The 25,258-nt window shown below is 44.6% G+C and overlaps 1 long non-coding RNA gene across 3 annotated transcripts in view; it reads right to left on the minus strand.

Annotated features, from left to right (window-relative positions):
* LOC122227625 overlaps window positions 1–25,258 on the minus strand; it is an 86,331-nt gene that overhangs the window by 22,544 nt on the left and 38,529 nt on the right. For 2 of the 3 annotated variants that reach the window (XR_006206159.1, XR_006206156.1), the window contains exons 3-4: window positions 18,752–18,872; window positions 7,986–8,051 (exon numbers count right to left, since the gene is read on the minus strand). This is a non-coding gene — a long non-coding RNA (uncharacterized LOC122227625). The remainder of the gene's footprint in view (window positions 1–7,985; window positions 8,052–18,751; window positions 18,873–25,258) is intronic. The other variant, XR_006206157.1, reaches the window with a different exon arrangement.

A 25,258-nucleotide genomic window follows, 5' to 3' on the forward strand; every position in this document is an offset into this window, starting at 1 on the left:
TGACAATAAATTTCATATTAAATAAATAAAGTCCTCAAAAAAAAAAAAAAAAGAATGTGGATTTTATTCCAAGGTCACTGAGTTCATTTGTCTTGTCAACTTTCAAAATAAAAAATGTGGAGTAATGTTAAGACCTGAGGAGCTGGCTCCCTGTTCTGCTAGGCTTACACTATGTGACCTCTAGCAAGTATCTCTCCCTCTCTGAACTCCACATCTATAATCTAGGGATAACCACTTCTGATCTGTTTACCTTGTACCATTGTCTTTAGATTCACATGAGGTTAGCCAGGGACCTTCAGAGGTGTCACTGCCAGAGCTTAGGGGGCATTTTAACCAGATTGTTAAAGACTTGGACTAAGCAAAAGGGAAAGCTAGGAATGGTTTGCACTTAAAGAGGATAAATATGGTTAAAATCAGCACAGGCTGTTTTGCTATGGTATAAATTAAAAAGTATTTCCTAGCGTTGCCTGAGGCTTTCCAGCCAAGATTCCAGCCAAGTTCCTGGCATTCGAGAAGACCCGTTGAGAAGTGACCTGCTGACAGAAGAGTACCTGGAGATGGAAATTCTGTCCTGTCAAGGCCCTCAAGTGAGGGCTCACTTTGCGTATCCCCACTCCTGCCCTGGCCATTAACTCTCCCCCTCCTTCTCCCTCTGCTAAGGCTTGCCACACCCCATCTCTCTGCTCAGGGAGAGCTAAATATAAAATGAAAGCAACTGTAGCCACTGCTGTCTTGAGGTCAGGACACCCCCGAGAAGAATTACAAAAGGAGTAAGACATCTGAATCAGGCTGACCGGTCCCATGTGCCTTGGTGACTTAAGAGAGCCAGGCTGGCGTTCCAGGTCATCACCAGCTGGGCAGGGTGGTGGCTACAGGCAGCACCTCCTCCTCCACTTTCAGACAGTTGCCTAGGGCTGCTCAAGGGAAGCTGAAGCAGGTCAGGGAAAAGAATAGACTCCACATGCTAATATGGCCAGGCCTGGCCCAGGGATGGGGTCTGGGAGCTCAGAGCAGAGATAATAAAAATGGCTGCTTTTTTGTGAGTACAGACCAGGAGCCAGAGGCTTGAATACATTCTCTGTAATCCTCCTAACACCTCTTTGAAGCACACAGTATTTTCCCATTTTACAGGTAAGAAATCAGAGGTGCGGAGTTGTCAGATGCAATTTTCCAGCATCGTCAGCTTGGCCGCAGGGAAGGTGGGATTCTAGTCCAGTCCGTCTGACTCCAAAACTTATAAACTCTTTCCGCTAAGTCTCACTACCTCCTCCAGGGATATTTGCCTCATCTGACACAGCTAGAGGGAGGGGACCTCTAAGGCACATTTGCCCCTACAGGTAGAAATTTAAGAATAGTTACCTTATCAGACTGTTGAAAGGATTCAATGATTTAGCACTTGGGGGAGCACATAGTGAGTGTCTAGTGCATGTTGGTCCTGGTCACAGTTATGGAATTTGAGCCAGCTTCCATTTGTACCTTCATCATTCCTAATGATTTCTGATGTGCTGTGTGACTGCCCTTCTCCTGCTCTACTCCCTATACGCACACCAGATCTCTAAAGCAAGACACAGCCACTGTGGAAAGAGCATGGATTTGGGGTCAGACCAAAGTTCAAATTCCCACTGTACCACTTACCGATCTAACAACAGTTAGTTTCCTTTTCTAATAAAATGTAAATAAAAGTATCAACTTCAATGGGTTTCTGTGAGGGCTAAATGAAAAAATATACATAAATCACACCTGATAAATAAAGAAAACTCTTTGTGATGATCGTAAGGCCTGTGTCAAATCTTCCCTACTAGATGAAAAGGTCCTTGTGGCAAAGATTTGGCTTCTTATGAACACAGATTCCCTGGTCCCAGCATCTAGGACAATGTCTGGAACTTAGTAAATGCTTAAGAAATGTTTGTCAATGAATATAGAGTTTTGTCAATAATAATTTTTTTTAAGACCCTGAGATACAAGGCAGGTAGCACAGACATACCAAAGCAGATTTGACCCTTCCTCTCTGAAGCTGACATCCAGTTGTCATCATCCTCATACACATTAAGAATTGGACACATTATTAAAATCTCTCAAAGTGACTTCCCTCTCAACTATCCTTCAGGCTGCAATGAGATGACAGAGATCTGACATCTTCATCACACAATTACTAAAACACCCTTTTTTGAGTTACCATTTTAAAATACTTGCCTAGGGACGCCTGGGTGGCTCAGTCGGTTAGGCATCCGACTTCAGCTCAGGTCATGATCTCGCAGTTTGTGAGTTTGAGTCCCCGTCGGGCTCTGTGCTGACAGCTTGGAGCCTGGAGCCTGCTTTGGATTCTGTGTCTCCCTGTCTCTCTGCCCCTCCCATGCTCATGCTCTATCTCTGTCTCTCAATAACAAATAAACATTAAAAAAAATTTATTTAAATAAATAAATAAAAATAAAATAAAATATTTGCCTAATTTAGCTGGAGTTTGGGTTTAATTATAGGAAGAATGTGGGCTTGGGTTAGGTTGAGTTGAATTTAGGGAAGGGGGAGCAGATAACTGGATTTCTTTCACGTGCTGAAGGACTTCTGCTGGTTACAGAACTCCCAAATAACTCTGGGCCAATCCAAATAAAGCAAGCAACACCAAAGAAACTTGGAAAGCTCTTTGGAAAGAAAGAGAAGGTCATGGAGCAGGAGACTGAGAAGGCCTCAATCCAGTTAAAAATATTTCTGTGTCTCTCTAGGGCCTTAGAACACAGGTCAAGATGCTTGGCCTGACTGGCATTCAAGACTTCTACGATCTGGCCACACCTCTGATCTCTGCAACCTTGTCCCATACGCACAGCTCTCAATGACCATGGACCCCATTGACTTCAAGGACCTCAGGGCTCTTTCAACTTCTTTCCCTTGACCAAGGCCCAGTTTTATATCTTTTTCCTATACAGTGGCCTAAACTGGGCTGGTCTAGTTTATCAACCAATAAATACACATCAGGGTCTTATTATGCACCTAAATTGGCTCTAGAAGCTGGGGAGAAAGCAGTTAACAGAACAAGTAAAATTCCCTGCCTTCAAGGATGGAACAGACAATAAATGACCACATAAATAAACAATATAGTCTTTTAAATGCTATGATAATTGCTTACCATATTAGTTCCTTTTCTCTTTTTGCTAGAACTGGTAAGGGAAGGGACAAAACAAAATCTGTGCTTGATTCAAGGTGTAGTTTTTGGGGGTGCCTGGGTGGCTCAGTCGGTTAAGTGTCCGGCTGGGTTTTGACTCAGGTCATGATCTCTAGGGTCATGGTATCAAGACCTGTGTCAGGCTCCACACCGACAGTGCAGAGCCTGCTTAAGATTCTCTCTCTCCCCCTCTCTCTGCCCCTCATCTCTCTCTCTCTCTCTCAAAAAAAAATAAAAATGTAGTTTTGGAAACACCTTTGATGTTCTTTTTTTTTTTTTTAATTTTTTAAAAAGTTATTTTAGTTTTGAGACACCGAGAGAGAAACAGAGCACGACGGGCAGAGGGGAGGGGCAGAGAGAGAGGGAGACACAGAATCCCAAGCAGGCTCCAGGCTCTGAGCTGTCAGCACAGAGCCTGATGCAGGGCTTGAACCCATGAGCTATGAGATCATGACCTGAGCTGAAGTTGGACACTTAACTGACTGAGCCACCCAGGTACCCTAACACCTTTGATGTTCTAAATACTCATGGAAACATCCTGTACCTTCCCCTACCATTGCACTGAGACCCATTAACTGATGTTAACAGCACATTATATTGTCCTTTGGACTAGATGAGGAGCTGCTTGAGGGCAGGGATGGAATTCTGTTCTCACAAAGGCACTAGAGACTCTCTGCTGAATGAATGAGAGGAAGATTGTGCCAACACTGAACTGTCTGTCCTCTGACCCCTAGTCATAAACCTTCAATTCATTTATACAGACATTCTGCCACTCTTGCAGTGAATTGCCCTAAGCTCTAAAGTGGTCTACTGAGGACCTTTGAGCTGGGATCCCTGATGACATTATAGCATCCAGGAAATAAGCATTTTCCAGCCCAACTCCATGGAAATAATGATTGAAAACATCATTATCTAGTGAGCACCTTCTATTGCCAGGTGCCATGCTAGTTCCTTGACATAGAACATCTATTTAATAACTAAAAAGTTCTCCTTGATAATCCTCCCAGTGCCAATAACTGTGAGAAATACATGGAAATTACTAGCTGCTATCAATATTACTGTGTCTAAAACTACCGTTTTCCCCTGCATTAGAACAATCTGAACATTGTTAGGCAAAGACATCTAAGCAATTTTAAAATTATTTGAGTCATGACAGAGAGACTCACAACTGAAATATTTACCTTTCAATTTCAGGTGAGGATGTTCCCAGAGATGGAAGATGTGACAAGTTCCCACATCATGTGAGTATCAGAGAAAAGTTCCCCTGACAAGTCACGTGCAGAGGTGGGAACCGCTGATTAAGGAGAGGATTAATTTTATCTTCCAAGTATTTCTGCCAGGGAAATACTCTTAAATTTGTAGAATGGTGAGGCTGGAAGGGTCCTTTGAGGTCTCCTGCTCTAACCCAGTGTCTTATGAATGGGGAAACAGAAGTGCATCCTAATTGTTCAGACTGCTTCCTTACATTTCCTGCTTCAATCCCTCCACTGCATGAGAATTTATTGAATGAACAAATGAATACAAATGAGGGAGTATTTGGATCTTGTTTCATCCATTCATTTACTCAACAAATACTGAGTATTTACCGTTTTCCAGACACTGTTCTAGGGACTGGGGATACAGCAGTAGACAAAGCAGAAAAAAAATCTCTGCCCTCATGGAGTTTACATTCTAGAGAAAGGAGGTGAACACTAAAACTATATGCATACATACATGTTAAATGGTCATAAAAGCTAGAGAGAAGAATACAGCAACAAAGAGATAAGGAGTGGGGGAGGAGAGTGGAAACTTAATTAGGATGGTCAGAGAAGGCCCCTCTTAGAAAGAGATAGAAGCAAGGAAGGGAGCCATGTGGATATCTAGTGGTTAAAATCCAGATGGAAGGAATAGCAAATGTAGAGGGCTGGAGTATCCAAAGAATCCTGAGGAGACCAATGTGGCTGGAGTAGAGTGAGCAAAGTGTGAGGTTTCCAACATGATTCCAGAGACCAGAGACATGATAGGAGACTGAGGAGGGGTGCACCATATTGTAAAGGTCCTGTGCCATCAATGGCTGGTTTCCTCTCATATCATTCTTCTCTGTACTTTTCCCTTGCCCTCTGGCTTCTGGTTACATTTGGCCAATGGGAGGCACTAGCAGATTAGAGAGGGAGGGAATAAAAGCTAAGTATATCTCTCACTCTCTCTATTTCAAGTGGTATATCTAGCAGGGGCTACTGCCCCCCCCCCCCCCCAATGGCTCCAGCTCCCACCAGACAAGCCTATCAAGGTTCAGACTCTGGTGGAACAGCTCCAGTCCTTGGGCCCCTCCCTTTATTCCTGCATCCCTAGGGAAAGTAGCAGCCCCTTCATTTGCTAATCTCACAGTTGCCTCACCTCCTTGGTTGCTCTTTTAGCTCTTCTAATACCTCTGTAACTAACTCCCTGCATTAAGTGATCTCTACTAGATTACCTGGTGTGAGTTGTGTTTTGCCAGCTGGACCCTGACTAATCCAGGCTCCATACGACCTTGTTAAGACTTGAGCTTTTACTCTAAGTGAAATGGGAAGCCATTGGAGGGCTCAAGCAGAGGTAGATGAAGGACCTTGAAAGCCTGAATGAGGCATTTATTTTTCCATAAGCACTTCTTGAATTGAAAACACTTAACCAAAGTCACACAAAATATGTGATGAACAGACTTCTGGTGCCTGCTCTTCTGCTCTCCACTCAGTGCTCAATAAATCCAGAAATTTCAAAGACAAGAAAAATAATTTGCATATTCTTAAGCAGTTTTGCTCAGGACTCTAACTCTTTGAAGACCTTTGGGGTCAGGAGGGGAGATGACACTGTGCAGAGGAAGACTTTTATCTGTTTGATTTCCCAGGAGTGCCAGCAGAGATGGAGAAGAAAGGCTAACCCTTAGGAAGCCCTTGCAACATCCTAGGCACCCTGCCAGGCAATTTCATATCTAATGGCTCATTTAATCCTACAAGGACACTACTCAGTGGATATTATTATCTTTATTTTGCAAACAGAGCTTCTGAGTTTCAGAGTGGTTAGGTAACTAGTCTAAGGTCACACATCCTCCTTTTCCATTGACAAGTGGACAAAGGATCAGTACAACCCTCCAAGGTGGCCATCAAAGCAGTTGAATGAGGAGTCTTTGGACAAAGTCATTGGACAAGAGACCAGGTCTTCGAACTAAAATTTATTTTCCCTCTCTGAATCTCAATTTCCTCATCTATAAAGTAGCAATAGTATCAATGAAATCCATTTCAAAGGATGGCTTTGAGGGTTAAAAGAAGCTACTGCATGGTAAGAGCACATTTTAAAGCTCTATATCAAAAGTTCTTAACTTGAGGTTCATGCCTGAGCTTTGAGGTCCATGAACCCCTTAAAGATGATGCTAAAATTTGTATGTAAAGGCACAAATATGCTGGTCCTGCAAAAAATGTGACTTTCTTCATGCCTCTTTTATAGGTAAACATCTTGCTGTGTGGATGGTGATTCCATTTTATAAAGAAAAGCTTTTCTATACTACATGTTCCAAATGTAAACCAACTAACTGCTGTGTAGACTATGTGCTCCGGACTTTAGGGGAAATTCAAAGGATTTTCAAGAATAATTTCCATTACATGTGATTTTTGCCTCACAGACCATCTTTAGAATTTAACCTCTGCATAAGATGTGACTCCTCTGTGCTTTTGTGGCAGGAGGGTCTGTGACTCCCAGCAACAGATTCTCAAAGGAGGTGACCCAAAGTTGGTTGGAAGCACCATTCTAGACAAATTTTGCAAGTGTTACCATGTTTTTTTTTTTAATTTTTTTTAAATGTTTATTTACTTCTGAGACAGAGAGAGACAGAGCATGAATGGGGGAGGGTCAGAGAGAGGGAGACACAGAATCTGAAGCAGACTCTAGGCTCTGAGCTGTCAGCACAGAGCCCGATGCGGGGCTTGAACTCACAAACCATGAGATCATGACCTGAGCCGAAGTCGGTCGCTTAACCGACTGAGCCACCCAGGAGCCCAAGTGTTACCATGTTAATAGTGAACATACTATGGTTATTGTCATTACATATACATTTATTGAGCACTTATTATGTGTCAGATATAGTTCAAGAAGTCCACGTCCACAAGGCTCATAGTGCTGTGGGGATAACAAACCAGCTGGCAGGTTTCTTGGAGGAGATGAGATATGAGCTGGATCCTAAAGGATGCTAGGAACCTTAACAGGTGAAGATGATAGAAGAGCTTGCCAAGTGGGAGGGACATCTTGAGCAAAGACATGGGGTGGAAAAGGTGGCAGGGTCAGCTTAGAGAACTCCTAGTTGTGACTGGAGTACAGGTCAAGATGTGGGATGTGCAGGGAGGAGGCAGAAGTACTTTTGGAGACAGAAGTAGGGCTTGGCTATGGAGACCTTCAGTTTCAGCCAGGCTACAAATTCTCTTATCTGTCCCAATATCCACAACTAACTCAGCCCTTTAACTCCCCCAGCACCAATTCCAGGGCTCAATACCTATGGATGCTATGGGAGAAGGAGACCCTTAACCTAGGTAAGAGCAAGACAGACCTGGAGTCTAGTCCTGATTCATCCACCATCCAGTTGTGTGACCTTAGACAAGACTCTTCCCTTCTTTGAACCTCAGCCTCTTCATCTATAAAATAGGATGTGTACTATCTCTCCTGCCAATAGTACCCAGTAGGGTATTTGGCACTTTGTGGGAGCTCACCTCATGTTAGTTGAACTGGGCTCTTGGAGGCCATCTAATGAGACAGTGAATAGTCAAGTGATTAGGAAGAAAGACCAAAGACAGCCTTAAAGTCCTGTGTTATTGTGGTCACTGACCTTGAGAAGCTCTCACTCCATCCAGAGGCAGCAGATTCAGCCCTCTCCCCTCACGCCAAGCTCCCTCTACAACAAAGGAGACGGGAGGGAAAGTCATCCGTTGCCTAGGCTGACCCAGACGTTGGAAATCTCCCAATGCATGCTAATGCCATCGACCCTCACCGAGCTGTGCTAGGTTTTCAAACAAGCTTATTTGACTCTGATTCACCTCTGGAGAAAAGAAAGGTTACATTATTGATATGAAAAAATACCAGGAACAAAGTCACCCAAACAACAACAATTCTCCCCAGCCTTCAACTTTCACAACTTCTACTTAAGTTTAGGTGACAGGCCCTTCTCAGAGAGGCCATCATGCCATCATCTCCTCACTTGATTACCTAACAGATACTCACTTTGAGCAGAACTTGAGCCAGACCCTGGGAGCACCAAGAGAACACAAAGCAGACCCTGTGTTAAAGAAGCTCTCGATCCAGGGGCAAGAAAGGAGCAAAACTATGGACCCAGAAAGCTGCAAACATTAAGATGGGATTGATCACAGGGCAGGATAGTCCAGAGTTCTGTGGGAGCCAGAGTAGGGAGCACTCACTAGCTTGGGATAGGCAAGGCCATAGAGATTTTGAAGACACCCAGCCCTATACAGGCTAGGGCCAGCTGCAACCCCAGCACTCCCTTTCACCACACCTGCTCGCACCAAATGCACCACCATGCCAATAACTCGCAGCTTTTCATCTGTACCAGGCCATTTCATGCATTCACACCAGTGATAAGGTACATAAAAATAAGACTTGGGAAGCAATAATAAGGCCCCTTCATGGAAGACAGTTCAGACAAGATCTCACAGGGAGATGCTAGAATGAGTAGGAATTCACTCGAGATGTCCAGAGACTCTGTGTGCCATGTGGGTAGAAAGGAAAGCATATGCAAGGGATGGTATGGAGTGACTATAGCATAAAGTGAGTGTGGGGGAATTTGTGAGTTGATGCTGGGGGCAGGGGCAAGTAGCCAAGGGCCTAGGATGCCAGTCTAAGGAGTTGATGGGGAGCCCTTCACGGGTTGTAAGCAGGGCAGTGACTTGGTCAACCACCATGACTCTGGGGTGCTTGAAGTAAGTTCAGAGGAGGCTGGGCTTCTATAAATTGGTGGAAAGAAAGCTGAAATCTAACCCAAAAGCAAGAAAGTGCATCCCAGGTCCCAACAGAGCCTCAGCCAATGAGCAATCCCTCCCCCTCCTAGCGCACAAGGACCCAAGGACTTCCCAAGGTCACCCTAATGGCCTTTGATGTCTAGCATTTCTCTACCACCATCCTAAACCATCTTCTTTCGGCAGGTTCTGCACCAAGGACAGATTTGATGGTGAGCAAATGGCTCACTGGAGAAATAAAATGTTTGTGTTTCTTCAGCAGGGAAAGCTGTTGGGGTCTTTTGTTATCATTATTATTATTTTTCTCTGAGCCAAACAAGTGACAGAACATAATAATATCATTTATTCTAACTTGCTCTTGCAAATCAGAACTTTTTAATATTTTCCTTTCAAATGAAAATGCCATTTATCATTATCAAATGAAGTGCTAATGAAAACAACATGTCTAAGAAACACATTCACACAGCAGAGCATGATGGAGCACCTTGTCAGCGGTCCATAGTCTCGCCGTTAATTTGATTTCTGCCAAAAATCACTTAAGTGAGACTTGGGGTTTTTTTTCCCCTCAATGCTCCAGGCCCTTCTACTGAGGCCTGTTTATTCCCCTCTCCTGAGAAGGCTCTGAAATCTCAAGCCAGTTTTAATCTGCCTTTTAATGGAATTCCCGTTGATTGCATGAGGGATGTGTGTGCACGTCAGGGAGCACGGGGGGCTATGCTTGCCTGCCTGCGTGTTACTGCTCATTTCTTCCACCCAAAACATATGTGGCTGCGATGTGTCCTTGTTTAGGTATGTGTGTGTGTGTATGTACTTCAGTTTGGGTGTGCCTCTGTAGATGATTATGTGTTCGTGTCCTTAAGCCATGGGGACAGTAATTATGTCTATTTGTTCCCCACTGTAGGCCCAGCATCTGGCCTATTGCCTGACACGTGGTAAGAACTCAATAAATATTTGCTAAGTGAATGTTAAGTGAATATGTCTGTATGTCTTCATGAGGCATGTATTTTTGTCTGCATGGGTTCATATCTGTGTTTCTATTTACATGTATGGGTCCTTCAGGGCAGGAATTATCCCTGAATCTCTAGTGCTGTGTACAGTGCCTGGCACATGGGAGGCATTCAGTAAATGTTTGTGGAATGAATATGTCTATGGGCTTCCATACGTTTTTTAAAAATTGAGGTAAAATTGACATAACATAAAATTAACCATTTTAACTGTACAGTTCAGTGGCACTTAGTATATTCACAGTGTTGTGCAACTATCACATCCATCTAGTTCCAAAACATCTTCATCACCCCAAAGGGAAACCTTGTACCCATTAAACAGTCACTCCACACTCCCTCTCCCTCCAGTCCCTGGCAACCACTAATCTACTTTCTGTTTCTATGGATTTACCTCTTTTGGATATTTCATGTAAACGGGAATCATACAATGTGTGACCTTGTGTGTCTTGCTCCTTTCACTTAGGATAATATTTTTAAGGCTTTCAATATATGTTTTGACATTTGTGTGTATTTAAGTCTATAGGTGTGTATTTATGTGTGGGGTAGTTGGCACCAGTGCTGTGTCCTTAGGACATGGGAAAAGGCCTGACAGCTGAGCAATGAGGAAAACTTCTTTTGCTGTGCTTCTACCCCCCTTCCCTGCCTGCCACCTCTGAGCCTCTGCGTAGGCTGTTCCTCAGCCCAGATCACCTTTCCTCATCCCGACCTTTGCCCTTGCTGGGAGAGCTCTGAATGATTCGTTGGTGATTTTTCCAAGGGCTACCTATTCCAGCCTTTGCCTACCCCAGTCTGGGTTATGAAACCCTTCTCTGAACTCCCACTGCCCTGTGCTTTCTTTTGTCACTGCCTTGCTCCACTATGTGGTCAGTGTTTGTCAACTTATCTCTCTCCCTATGATCATGGACTCCTAAGGGCAGGGGCTGTATTGTCTTCACCTTTGCAGTGCCAGTGCTTAGCATGATATTTAGCTTATAGTGAGTGTCCCAGAAGTATTGCTTCAAAGAATGAATGAATGTCTAATAAAACACATTCCATGTAGAGAGAACAAAGTGTGCAAAAGCCCTGAGGCATGAAAGAGTACATTCATTTTTAAAAACTATACCAATTTGGTATGAAGTGGAGCCTAATGTGTGTGAATGAGTAGGAAAGTGAGAGTTTAAATAGAAAGCAAGAAGTAGAAATGGGCCCATCACAAACCACCCCAAAGAAAATGGGAAGCCCCAGCAGGGTTACAAGGGTGTGTCATGGCCCAATTTATGGGCTGCAATGCTTCCTCTAGCTACTTGGCGCAGAATGATTGGAGACAACCAGGATGTGATAAGGGTGAACCATCTAGAAGACTACTGCAGAAGTCTAGGCAAGTGGTAAGTGGCTTAGTCTAGAGTGGTGGCAGTGGAATTGGAGTCAGAGACTTGAGCAGTGCTCAACAAAGCATGGGTTGTGAACTGGGGCTAATCCATGAACTATTGCCAGTCCACAATGAGAGAAGTACATCAAGAAAAGGTGAGAGCAAGGACTTAGAAACCTTTAGAGCAATTTGACACTGCTGAGACATTTTTATTGTATTTTACAAAAGTATTGGTCCAGAACATATTGGAAATGGAAAAATAAAAGGTCCTTCACAAGGTAGTTTAGAGGACATACTAATGAATGGGGTATGCTGGGGACAGGGAGAGATTGGAAGCAGGAGTGCTCCCGGCAAGACTGTCAATGACAGGGACCATGTCTGAAGTATCTCTGTGTCCTCAGGAACCCTTTAGGAGAAAAGGCTTAGAAATCCCAGGGTTCATCTGGAGCTGAGGGTCCTGAACGATGTCAAGACTCCCACAGGATTCCAGGAAGGGTATCTTAGTCCACTCAGGCTGCTATAACAAAGTACCATCCACTGCATGGCTTAAACAATTGAACAAAAGTTATTTCTCATAGTTCTGGAGGCTGTAAGCCCAAGATCCAGGCACCAGCAGATTTGGTGTCTGGCAAAGACCTGCTTCCTGGTGCATAGACAGCCATCTCTTTGCTGTGTCCTCACATGGAGGAAAGGGATGGAGACATCTCTGTGCTCTCTTCAAAAAGGGCACTAATCCGGGGTGCCTGGGTGGCTCAGTCGGTTAAGCGGCCGACTTCGGCTCAGGTCATGATCTCACCGTCCGTGAGTTCGAGCCCCGCGTCAGGCTCTGTGCTGACAGCTCAGAGCCTGGAGCCTGTTTCAGATTCTGTGTCTCCCTCTCCCTGACCCTCCCCCATTCATGCTTTGTCTCTCTCTGTCTCAAAAATAAATAAACGTTAAAAAAAAATTAAAAAAAAAAAAAAGGGGCACTAATCCCCATCATGAGGGCAGAACCCTCCCAAAGGCCCCACCACCAAATATCATCACATTGTCGTTAGTTTTTAACATATGAGGATATAAACATTCAATCTATAGTAAAAAGTGAGGACAAAAAGCTGGGTCCAAAAAGAAGGGATCTGGTCACGAGCCACAGGATTCAGGCTATGCTTTCTGTGCTTTCCTCCAGCTCTGCCTTGCTCTGCTGAATGTGAGCTTCTGTGAAAACTGAGAGTCTTCCCTGCCCTTCACACCCTATGCTTAATCAGCCACTGAGCACAGGAACCTCAAGAGCAGTATAATGTGGGATTGAGAGCTTGAACTCTGGAGCCAGACTGCCCAAGACTGAATCCTGACTCCACTACTTACTAGGTATATAATCTCTAATCCTTAAATATGATACATACCCTTTCAGTTATGTTTCTTTGGGTTATTGTGAAAACTAAATCAGTTATATGTCAAGCATTTAGACTGGTGCTTGGCACATGGCGACAGTTCTATGTGTTTGCTTATTATGATTACTGTTATTATGTTGGTTGTTTCTGTTTCCTAAGTATCTCCTGAACAAATCTGCCCCTCTCTCCATTCCTTGTACCACTGCCCAGTCTAGGCCACAGACACAGCAACAACCTCCTCCTCAGTGGCCTGTCTTGCTTTGGGTCATTCCTCACTGCACTCTGGCCACAGAATGCTATTTCTGAACCATGAATCTGGCCATGTCACTTCCTGCTTAAAACCCAGCAGTGGCTGTCCATTGTTCCCAGGATGAGGTTCATGCTCACAGACATAATTCACAAGGCCCTCCATGATTCAACTCTTTCTGGCCTCTCATAGACTCAGCCTTTGCCACCAGGGCCTTCGCCCTCCATGTGTCAGCCACATGAGCCTCTCTCAGCTCCCCAGATGGCCTTTGCATTTTCTGCTCCCTCTGCCTGGGTCAGCACCCCCAACTCCTTCATCAAACCAGCTCCTCTGCCTCCTTCAAGGCTCAGCTCAATAGCCACTCTTTCTGAGATGCCATCCCTTATTCCCCAGGCAGAACTAGGAACCCATGTTCTCTGTTCCCATAAGCCCTGTGCTTCATTGACATAGCACTGACCACACAGTGTTGCCTTTACTGTTACATATCTACCTCCCCCAACCGTAAGCTTCCCTAGGTCAGACCCTGGGCATGACCCATCTGTGTAGATGCTCAATAAACCCATATGAGATGGGATTGAGTTGGAACCAGCCCAATATTGCATTTTAAGTGCCAGAAAGCAGAATAAAGTGGCTGGATCCAACTTCTCTAGGAGAGGCTCATGCGTGGGCAAAGGGAGCATGAGATGTTCTTTTCTCACACCGTCCTCTTCCTGCTGCCAACCCCCTCCTAGCCGCGTGAGTCTCGTGAGTTAACTCCAGATGGGATGGGCTTGGCAGTGGCTGCCTGGCTGTGTGCCCACCACTCGTGGGCGCCCAGGAAACACTTGCTCAAAGGAGCTGAGCATCACCAAGCAGTCCAGCCCTGCAATTCCTACGTGGGGCCTCGGAGAGAAGAGTAGGTGGGAAGCAGGAGGTGTAGTACCTGAATCTATAATATCACTGGGCCTCAGTCTTCCCCTCTGTGAAATAGAGTCAAAAATCCCTATCTTAATGGTTGTCATGGGAATCAAGGAGATCAAAGATGCAGGCATATAGTGAGACTTTCTACTCCTGCTTGATTCCTGTTAAGTTTCTTGACATTACCAGGGAAATTGGGGTGAAGAGAGTGAGGAAAAGCACAGTTTTGGGTAGGGTACCACTTTTGTACAGCATAGACAGGAAGGTTCTCTGCAAATGTACAATATCTTCCAAGGATCTGGCTCATTTTTAAAAGCACTCATGGGGCGCCTGGGTGGCTCAGTCGGTTAAGCATCCGACTTCGGCTCAGGTCATGATCTCGCGGTCCGTGAGTTCAAGCCCCGCATCAGGCTCTGTGCTGACAGCTCAGAGCCTGGAGCCTGTTTCAAATTCTGTGTCTACCTCTCTCTCTGACCCTCCCCCATTCATGGTGTCTCTCCCTGTCTCAAAAATAAATAAACGTTAAAAAAAAAATAAAAAATAAATAAAAGCACTCATGGATGGTGAACGTGGATACTGATTTGTAATGGTAAGGAAGTAGAGATAAGGAGTTCAAGAAACACAGGATTGTGTGTATATGAAAGAGAACTAAACTGAAATACCCTACTGCCAACAACAATTAACATTTATAGAGAGTACTTAGTATGGACAGAGACTGTATTAAGTGCTGTATATGTGTAAATCTTATTTAAGCCTCACAATAACCCTATGAGGAAGGTATAATTACTATTATTCCCACTTTACAGATGAGGAAACTAAGTCAGGGGAAGTTAGGTAAATTGCCCAAGAACCCATTAACACAGAGCCAGGATATGAACCCAAAACCATCTGATTCCCAAACCCTTGCTCTTTCCATCCTGTCCTGGATATTGTCATTGGTCTTCAGCTCTATACCTGCTGTTCTAAACTCTTCTGGGCACCTGTAGAGCGGGAAACCTATAACTACACTTCTAAGATTCCTGTGCCCACTGGGATCCAGTCTGATTCTACAACTGGAAGGCACACGTGTGTGATAAGAAGGCCAGAAGAAATTGATGTCATTTTTGGCTTCTGTTATCCACAAGAGTGTGAACTCTTGGGTTGTAGGAGCTGTGCCAATACCAGTTCCAGGAATGTCATGGGGGTGAAGCCTCCACTCCTCCCCCTTTTCCTTTTCTAGACCAAGAGCAGTGATGGCTTCCTTTTGGTACTGATTTCTGGGGAGCACCCCCTTTATTTCCTCTTTTGTTTTCCAACCCCTCCAATAGCTTTATAACAAAGTCTCTTTCCTTGAAATACCTAGAGGGGTTTACTTCTCAACCAGACACTGGCTGACACAGTATTGCTTTCTACTCCTTCAATCAAAGGGAATAGCCAGTTATAGGATCCGTGTGTCTGCCAAACAGACTGAGGGCAAGGCTGAGGACTCTGTTGGATAGTGGAGGTCTATCAGGGAAACTGAGGCAAGCATCCACTGGGCCAACACCAACAAAGGAAGATGTGGGAGAGTGCTGCCAGCTGGTATCCAACATACCAGGCTTGGGCCTTGGGCCTAATTCCAGAATCCACCCACTCTTGAGGTTGAGCCCCAAAGTCATCCCACCAACATCAAGATTGCTCAGGACTTGGGTAATGCAAGAGAACCTTGGGGCTGGCAGGTGAACAGGCCAGGAGATGCAAGGGTAACAGGATATCTTCTGCCTGCTTCCACTACCCCTAGTAACCTATCTACTTTGTATTGTCTGTTCTCTTCATTTGGGAGCCTGACTGAGAATAAACTTTGGAAATTTGACAAACCTGGGTCCCCATTCTTTACCAGGTAGTTCTGTTAGTCACTTAGCCCCTCCACCCAACCCGTGATCTCCTTGTTTATAAAAGGGAGGGGGGCTGTCATGCCCACTGAACAAGTGTGAGGATTGAGTGAAATAATGTGTGTAAAGTACCTAGCCCAGCTCCTGGCCCATTGCAGATGCTTATGTGCATCCCTGCTCTTGTCCCCCTTCTGAATCATAAGCTCCCTTATTTAGTTATTTAACAGATCCTGTATGTGTGTCTCTCAAGCTCCATTATAAGGTCTGGGATAGTAAAGATCATGTCATAGCTTTCTTTGCCTTACTCAGAGCACCTAGTTCATTTAAAAATAATAATATGCTTTTAATAATAAATAAACCTTCACATTCATAAAAAATAAAAAGAAGAAGATGGGAAAATAGAAATGAGGCTTCTCCATTCGGCATGAATATGGGGCATTGAGACAGGCTGCAACTTTAGAATCTGCATAATTTATTTTAGTATAATTCATTCTCCCTACCTTTCTCCTTCCTTCCCTCCCTTCCCTTTTTTCCCTTAAAGATTTATTTTCCAACCCTGGAAATGAATATAAATAGGTATAGCCCTTACCCTAAGAAGTCCAAATTCTAAGGTGGGAAACATCATGTAAACAGGTGCATATATGGGGCATCAACACATCCGCACAGCAGAGAACAGTGCCATGATGAAGGGAAGCACATTGGTGTAGAGACCACAGTGGATGCTCCCTGGAAGAATACTGTTCTGTGCTAGTCATAATGGCAAAGTGGAAAGTATGACATGCAAGGGAAGGATGGGAAGACACAACAAAGGAGTCAGGCCAACTGCAGTTGAGAGCCCTCTCAGCTGTGTGGCCCAGGATAGCTCGTGCTTCCTGTATGAAACTCAGTTTCCTCTTCTGTAAGAGGAGTAATAATATTTGCTGGGCAAGGTTGTCATGGGTTTGATGGTGATACAGAAAGGATTTGGCATGAATTACGTGTCGGTGGATAGCAGGTCCCTTCCACCATTACTGCGACAATGGCTTTTCCTGAAGGAGAAAGGAGACTAAAGTTGGAAGTGTGTGGGGCCAAGATACCTCTTAAAGACACTTTGCTGGCTTCTGCATATGGAATGCTTCCCCACATTCCCCAGTGGGTCTCCTTCTGAGGAGGGCTTATTGTTAATTATAAAACATAAGACCCTGGGCTGGGGTGCCTGAGTGGCTCAGTCAGTTAAGCATCTGACTCTTGACTTTGGCTCAGGTCATGATCTCATGGTTTGTGAGTTCGAGCCCTGCATTAGGCTCTGTGCTGACAGTGTCGAGCCTGCTTGGGTTCTCTCTCTCTCTCTCTCTCTCTCTCTCTCTCTCTCTCTCCCTTTCTCTCTCTGCCCCTCCCCTGCCGCCTCTCTCTCTCTCTCTCTCTCAAAATAAATAAATAAACTTAAAAAAGTAAAACATAAAACACTGAATAATGAAGAATCCAATCCCTGCCCCCACTCCAACACACACATCCCTAAGGTTACAACCATCCAGAACATAGTCAGGCCAAGCGACTTACTGGATTTCAGCAAGCCCCTCTCAGCTCATACCTCCACTGCTTTTTAAGATTTTGGACATCACAACACAAGAAGAAACCAACCCTGACTTTTTCTCTCCCTTTTCAAACTAAACAAGTTCCTGAACTTGTCAAACATAAATGCAAAATTATGAAAAACAATCATAAGTGAAAATTCCAGTTATTAAAATGTATGGGGACTAATTATTGATCTGATGATATTCTGAATAAAAAGAAAAAGACACGCTTGGATAAACGGAAATCTTTTAAAGTCATTAATATACATGTGTTTATTTTTCCTCGTCCACACTGGAAGCTGCAGCAGGGCTGTATTGTCTAACAAATTAGAGGGGTGACAATGCCATGTTCAGCCTGATGTGTGATGTCTCTCCACTCAGACTTATTAGTTTCTGCCAAATTAAAACAAGGGATCCCTCCCCACCGCAGGCCACAGGAATGTGTAATGCAAATATGAATGCTATTAGGAAGACTTTAACCAGGGAACCTGCACAATGTTGTTTTTGTACCAACAGAACACTGCCGGCCTGAAACTGGGCCCTGTCAGCAGGGAAGCTCTGCCAGGAGGAGGGCACTTGGTTCTGTTCCTGGAAGGCTGCCCCCCCAACATGCCACTCCCTTGCTTTCCCCAGCACCTGTCCTTGCATCCTCCACATGGCACCACTGCCCTGCAACTCCCTTCCAAAATGATCGCTGCTCCTCTGATCCTTGGTTTTCCCATCTGCAAACTGGATCTCCTGGTGCCAGAGAGCAGAATGATGATGAAGAGCTGACAATCCAAAGTCAGGCAGATGCAATGTTCTAACTGTGATCCCGAGTTGTGTAACTTCTCTGAGCCTCTGTTTTGTCAGTTAAACAAGGAAACAACTCTCATATAAACCCCAGTGGACTGTCTGAGGATCAAATCAGATAATACATGAAAAGCACTTAGTCAGAGCTTGGCTACATAGTAGATCGTCAATAATTTGTCAGCTATTGTTATTACTGTCTTTCTCGCAGTTAAATAAAATCACATAAAGTATGCAAAAACAATAGACACAATGTCTCCTCAAAATATTTTCTCAACTAAAAAGAAACTGGCTCTGAAGTCACTCCCAGCATTTTTGGCTGAGCCAGGTGCCCTCTGACGGTTCTCTCTTTCTCTCTGTCTCTGTCTGTCTCTCCCTCTTCAGACTCCTGCAGGAAACTTGGGTTCAGGCCCTTCACATCAGGGTGTGTTTGCAACAGGCTTAAGTATCTCTGTTCATGTATGCAGTTCTCACCATGAGAGGCCACATGGCAAATCCTGCCCGTCTCCAGGTGTGGATCTCTCTAGGAAGCCTTTGGAGAGGCCCCTACAGTATCCCCTCTGGTACCTTGAGTTCTGGCTGTTCCTGCAGGTGTCCATCTCCCCCACTGGAAAGTGAAGGCCTGAAGGGCAGCTCCTGAGTCTTTCCCAGCTCTGGGCTCCAGGGACGGCCAAGCACAAGGGCTAGTCTGGGAAAATGAACAGAGTAACTAACATCTATCAGGCATTTGCTCTGAGCCTGGCTCTGGGCTAACCAATTCACAAACACAATCTCACTGAACAGCACAGTACTTTATAAAGTAAGAAGAAGCATCACACAATTTTACATAGGCTCAAGGAAGTCAAGTCCCTTGCCCAAAGTCACACCTCCTGTGAGTAGTGCATCCCGATCACACTGTGCATCTGTCTCCTCCAGGGCTTTAACCACTCCAGAGCCACTCTGCTGAGAGGGGAGGCAGGAGGAAAGAGGAGGAATTGCTTCACCTCCCTCTCTCAGCTTTAACTGGGGTAGGGACATTGGTTGGGAAGCCAGTCATAGCATATGCAAATGAAAGGTGACAAGAGTCTCAACAGGGTGTGCTGAGAATGGAGAGATGCTTAGGGAAGGGCAGGTCAGGATCCCTTCACTTGCTGAGTGAGAGTGCTGAGGGAGATAGCGATGGGTAGATAGTGGTGCTGTGGTCAGAAATGTGGACTGTGAGCCATCACGTTCATCATCGGTATCGCCATAGGTGGATGTAATTTCATGCCAGGCATTGTACTAAGAGCTCCACATATGTGATCCCACTCAGGCCTCACAGAAACCTTGTGAGAAGGTATTATTGTCCCCGTTTTATAGATGAGAATATGGAGGCTTTCAAGCAATAACTTATCGGGAAAATTTACATTGAAAATGACTCAAATCTCATAAAATAAACATTTTATGATCCATTTAAGCTATGAAGTATGTGCCCTGGCTACTCGGTCCTTCCCCCTGACATATAGAGGTTGGGGTGTCTTGTGTCCCCACTTTTGCCTCTAAGTCACAATCTCAGCATCCCGCGACTCTCAGTCTAAAGCATTCCCCCACCACCTCTCCCAGCAAGTTTACCAACTAGAAGTTGAAGGCATCCAAAAATTCTCAAAGGGGGCAGGCAAATCAGCACCCCCCTCACTCGTGTACCCAAATTTCTGATGTCCTCCTGAGGTCCACAGTCCAGTGCTCCTGAATACCTGGCTTTTCTGCTGCACCGGCTGCAGGACTCACTCTGGCAGCCCGGGTGTCAGGCTCACCCGGTGCCCCAGCCCCTGGAGTGCTATCAGAATTGGGTAAATGCAGCTGTTCTTTTGAAGGAGTAAGTTGAGGGCACTTATCAAATCAACTTCCTAATGAATCTTTTCAGGTCTGGATGGAAGCTGTTCTGTTACTATGGAACTTGGCTTGATTTGGAAATTAATGTGGTAATTTTACAGCCACTCTGCCAGGCAAGAAGATTAAAAGAGAGTGAGAGAGAAAGAGTGAGGGGAGGGAGACCTGCAGGGGCAGAGCCTTAAGCACCAGCCTGGGGTGTGTCTAGAGAGCTGGACCACATGTACTGGTAGAGCGGGCATTTGGGACTCAGGTAGAGAAAGGCACTCCTCAAAGCATACCTAAAAGTCAACACTCCACACCCTCTTCTCTTTAGGGATGGTAGAAAAATGATAGATTAGATAGATAAATGATGATGATGATGATGATGATGATGGGATATATATATATATTATATATATATATCAGAGAGAGAGAGAGAGAGATCATAGACAGACATTTACTGCTTCTAAGATTTTCTTAGTATTCCAGGATTTACTTCCCATTATTATTACTTTTGCCATGTCCACATGTCACCAATACCATTATTCATTTTCTATTTTTCTTTAGATTTATTCACTTTTATCTTAAATAAATTTTATACCACTATCATAAGTGGAAAACCAATATTACATACCAGGAAGGGAAAATAAATGTAAAATTAATTACATTGAAAACAAAAGTTTAAGTATTAAATTCTGGAGAGGTCTTTGCCTGCCCAAGGTTCTCAGTCTGAAGCCTCACCCCATTTGGGAAAAAGCAAGTTTTAGAAAGATGCTCAAGACATATTAGTACAAAGTCAAGGTGTACACACCTCTTGGAATCCACTTTTTCACTGTATGAACCAGTGCTATTTAATGCGATGACCTTTGCAGTTTATTTAACAAACATTTACATAGCATATCTTATGAGTCAGAGCCCATTCTAAAAGTTCTTTTATTTTTTTTTTAATTTTTTTTTTTTTTTTAACGTTTATTTATTTCTGAGACAGAGAGAGACAGAGCATGAATGGGGGAGGGTCAGAGAGAGAGGGAGGCACAGAATCTGAAACAGGCTCCAGGCTCTGAGCTGTCAGCACAGAGCCCAACGCGGGGCTCGAACTCACGGACCGTGAGATCATGACCTGAGCCGAAGTCGGACGCTTAACCGACTGAGCCACCCAGGCGCCCCCTAAAAGTTCTTTTAAAAATTAACTCCTGGGGGCCTGGGTGGCTCAGTCAGTTAAGCATCTGACTTCTGCTCAGGTCATGATTTCACAGTTTGTGGGTTTGAGCCCCATGTCAGGCTCTGTGCTGACAGCTCAGAGCCTGGAGCCCACTTTGAATTCTGTGTCTCCCTTTCTCTCTGTTCCTCCCCTGCTCACACTCTGTCTCTCTCTCTCCTTCAAAAATAATAAACATTCCAAAAAAAATTAAAAATTAACTCCTTCTCTATTTAATTTGTATAATAACCTTGTGTGGTACAGCACTATTCCCATTTTAGAGAGAGGAAACTGAGGCACAGAAGAGGTTCAGTAACTTGCTAATGGTCACCTCAAAACATCTTACTATCGGGGTGCCTGGGTGGCTCAGTCGGTTAAGCGGCCGACTTTGGCTCAGGTCACGATCTCGCGGTCCGTGAGTTCGAGCCCCGCGTCGGGCTCTGTGCTGACAGCTCAGAACCTGGAGCCTGTTTCAGATTCTGTGTCTCCCTCTCTCTGACCCTCCCCTGTTCATGCTCTGTCTCTCCCTGTCTCAAAAATAAATAAACGTTAAAAAAAAAAACAACCTCTTACTATCATCTGAAGTCATGTGCACTTTGGTGAGTCAGAGCATCGCAGAGCTTCTCCAGCCACTGTCCTGGCCAGAGCTGCAGGAATGCGGCAAGAGATGCTGTTCAAACACAAGTTTTAGGTAGCTGCAGACCGATTCCTCACGGCTCAGCCCCGCCAGTGGTGACATCTGTAAGTGGCCCCCATCGGGCCTCCATGCCCTCCATCTGACTTTGAGTCTGGGTTCTATGGCTGGTGGGTGACAGAGAGTTGGATGTTGATCCAGAGAAGCTTCTCCAGAAGGAAAGAAGAGAGTGGGGTATTTTTTATTTTTATTTTTATTTTTTGTATTTAATAAAGAATTTTTTTTCCAGCGCCACTGGAGCTGCTGCTTTTCTTTTGAAAGAAATCTCTGAACAGAACAATGCTCTGAGAACCAGACCAGGGCTGCCGTTGGAGATCAGGTGGCTGGATCTGAGCGGGCAGCAGGTTCCCTTGGCACAGGGAGCAGCGGTGGGTACAGATGGGGCCTGTGTAGAGATGAGGGGCCGTCTGGTGAGGGCTTCTGTGACCAGCTGCTTCTGCAACTGCAGCCAGGTGCCCTCAAGGGGCCCACTGCAGTTGTTCCACCCTGGACAGCCCATACCTTGTTTGGCCTGGGGGTGTAAGATCGGCTGCAATCCTAACCACAGCCTGGAGTGGATGACAGGAGCCCTACATCATTCATATAATAATAAAAGGGTAGCAGAGGCAATATTTTGGAAATTGTTAATGCATTATACACTTTTGCTTCTCCAAGTACATGAGCCTTGCCCAGGCTGACTAATGTGAAGTTGAGAATCTTCCAGAAGGAATTCCAAGAGAAAGATGAGGTAATATGTAGATACTGACACTTAAAAAAAAAACACAGAATTTTATCCTGGCTGGAACTAAAAACTATATTTTCCCCCTTAGCAGTGGGGAGAGAGATGGGAGGCTCAAAAGTGAGGTTAGATCATCAATTGAAAACATAACGCAATCTTACTGCAGATTTGAGTTAGACTATGAGTTAAATCTGAGACCCTACTATGATAATTAACATTGGCTGAGCATTTCCTTTGTGTCAGTTCATTCATTTGCCAAGTGTTATACATGCACAGCCTCATGTAATCTTCTGAATAATCACGAGGTTGATGCTGTTATTAACCCTATTTTATGGAGGAGGAAAAGGAGGAAAGTTAAATAACTCGGCAAAGCTCAGATATCCAGGAGACAGAGTAGAGATTTGAAGCCTTGGTGCATTTCTCTAGACTGCAACATTTGTCCCTAAGGAGCTACCAGTCCCTTTAGCCACCACTACTCACCCTCCCCACCCCCAGGAGCAAGCAGAACACGCCATAAGAGAGTCTATCACCAAGACCAACATTCTTGGGCTCATCTCGGTCAAGGACTCACCATGGGACACTCCAGGTAAGAATCTCTGTCCAGCTCCTCACAGATACCAGAGCCTATAAAGATTGTAAAGGCAATTGAAAATGCATAGCCCCCACACAGGGGATTGTGGATTTAGAAGCATCTGCCTCCTCTGGTAACTCCTCAGATCTTTAACAGACCAGGTGCCTGCTCCCACATCCAGATTCCAGATCTGTAAGTAATACAGATCACACATCCTCATGAGGAGCCAATGCTTGGCTCATTTACTTGTCAGTTCAGTGAGCCCCTCAACTGTCAGAGGCTCCAAGCACATGAGAGCCACCACTTCCCTCTCCCCACGGTGCAGCTCAAAGGTCAAGCAGGACCTGGCTTTCCCTCTAACTCCTTAGATATTGGAGAAGGCCCACCTCACCTCTTCACTTTTACCCTGCCTTGTGCCCTCCAGAAACAGCCCCAGCATAGAGGGCTGAGGCCATTTTCTTCGGCAGGCCCTATGCCTGGCATACCTAGAGCTTTCCCTGCCCCTCAGCCTTGGGCCTGGAGGCCAGCCACACTCTGCTACTGCTTGCTGCATAGCCCTCAACAGAGAAGTTACTCTCTTTGCAGCTCCGTGTCTTCATCTGCTAAACAGAGAGCTAGATAAAGCCTCTGCGGTTTACTACCTACTCTTCCCTCTGTCTGAAAATCCTTCCTCTTCCTGATCTTACTCCTAGACTTGATCTAACTTTCTAGACTCAACTCATGTTATTAGATCCCTCTGGAGGTCTTCCCCCACCTTCCATCTTCTGACTCTTTTCCCAAGCTGGATTGCCTTCCTTCATAATAATAATAATTATAATAATAATAATAATTATTATTATATATTATATATTTATAATAATATAAATATAAGAATTATATGTTATATATTTATAATAATAATAATTATTATTATTATTATTATCATTATTTTATCAAGCACTTACCACATGCCAGGTACTGTGTTAAGCATGTCACATATATTTATTTAGTCCTTCACAACAATTCCATTAGGTGGATGCTATTATTGTCCTTATTTTACAGAGAAGAAAACTGAGAAATAGAGACAAAATGAATTATCCCAGGTCACTTGGCAAATAAGTGTCAGAGCTGGGATTTGAACCCCTGCCTGGTTCTCATGAGTGATGAAAAAGTGTGATGAGGCATGAGAAGACCTGCCTTGCCCAGCTTCCATTTTGATACATGATCCCGTTCAGGGAGGCCCATGCAAAGTTTTTAGCCAAATTACATCTTTTTTCCCAAGCAATTTTATTCCTCAGTGATGACCCCAAATCCATCCTTCTGGACTGAATTCCTGACATTGTAATTCTATCTGTTGCCATTGTTGCAATTACCCACAATTCACCCCAGAGCAAAAGTCCTATGTGTGGAGGCCCGAGGGCATGGTGGAGCTGTCAGAAAACTTGGGGTCAACATCTGACACTATGTATGACTTTGGACAAGTTCCTGCTACAATCTGAGCAAATTCCTCACCTGAAAAATAGAGATACAATACCTATATCAGAGATTTAGGGAGGGTCAGATAAAATAGTGGGCTTTAAAGCCCTGGACAAGCAAGAAGAACTCGTCAACAATTGCTCAGCAAGTACTTACCTGTGCCTGGCACTGTTACTGTCAAGCAGGACAAAAAAAAGTACCTGTCCTCTCAGAGTTTATATTTAGAGGTGACATTTTTGCCCTGGAGTTATTTTCCAGACCAGCTCTTCCTGAAGGAGTCTCCTGTTTATGAAACTACCACATTCCCTATCATGTCAGAACCTCCAGATCCTCACTGACAGGTACCCACCTATTCACTGCTGTCCCGTCTCCTCTCTCCTCTGCCCCACCTAGGTCAAGGGTGTCCCCTGTCATTTCACTCTTTCTTTGGCCCTGACTCCTCCTCTCTAATTTAAGGAGCTGAGGTCACATGGATTTCCAGTCCCTTCCAGGTGGCCATCAATGATTGTACGGTCTGTTACTCCTTCATTGAGTGGAACTCTCCCCTGTATGGTGAAGTCAGAGGTGGGCAGGAAGATGAGCCCACAAGTCCAGTATGACCTTTGGAG

Source organism: Panthera leo, chromosome C1 (genome assembly GCF_018350215.1).
Source record: "Panthera leo isolate Ple1 chromosome C1, P.leo_Ple1_pat1.1, whole genome shotgun sequence".
Lineage (NCBI taxonomy): Eukaryota > Metazoa > Chordata > Mammalia > Carnivora > Felidae > Panthera > Panthera leo.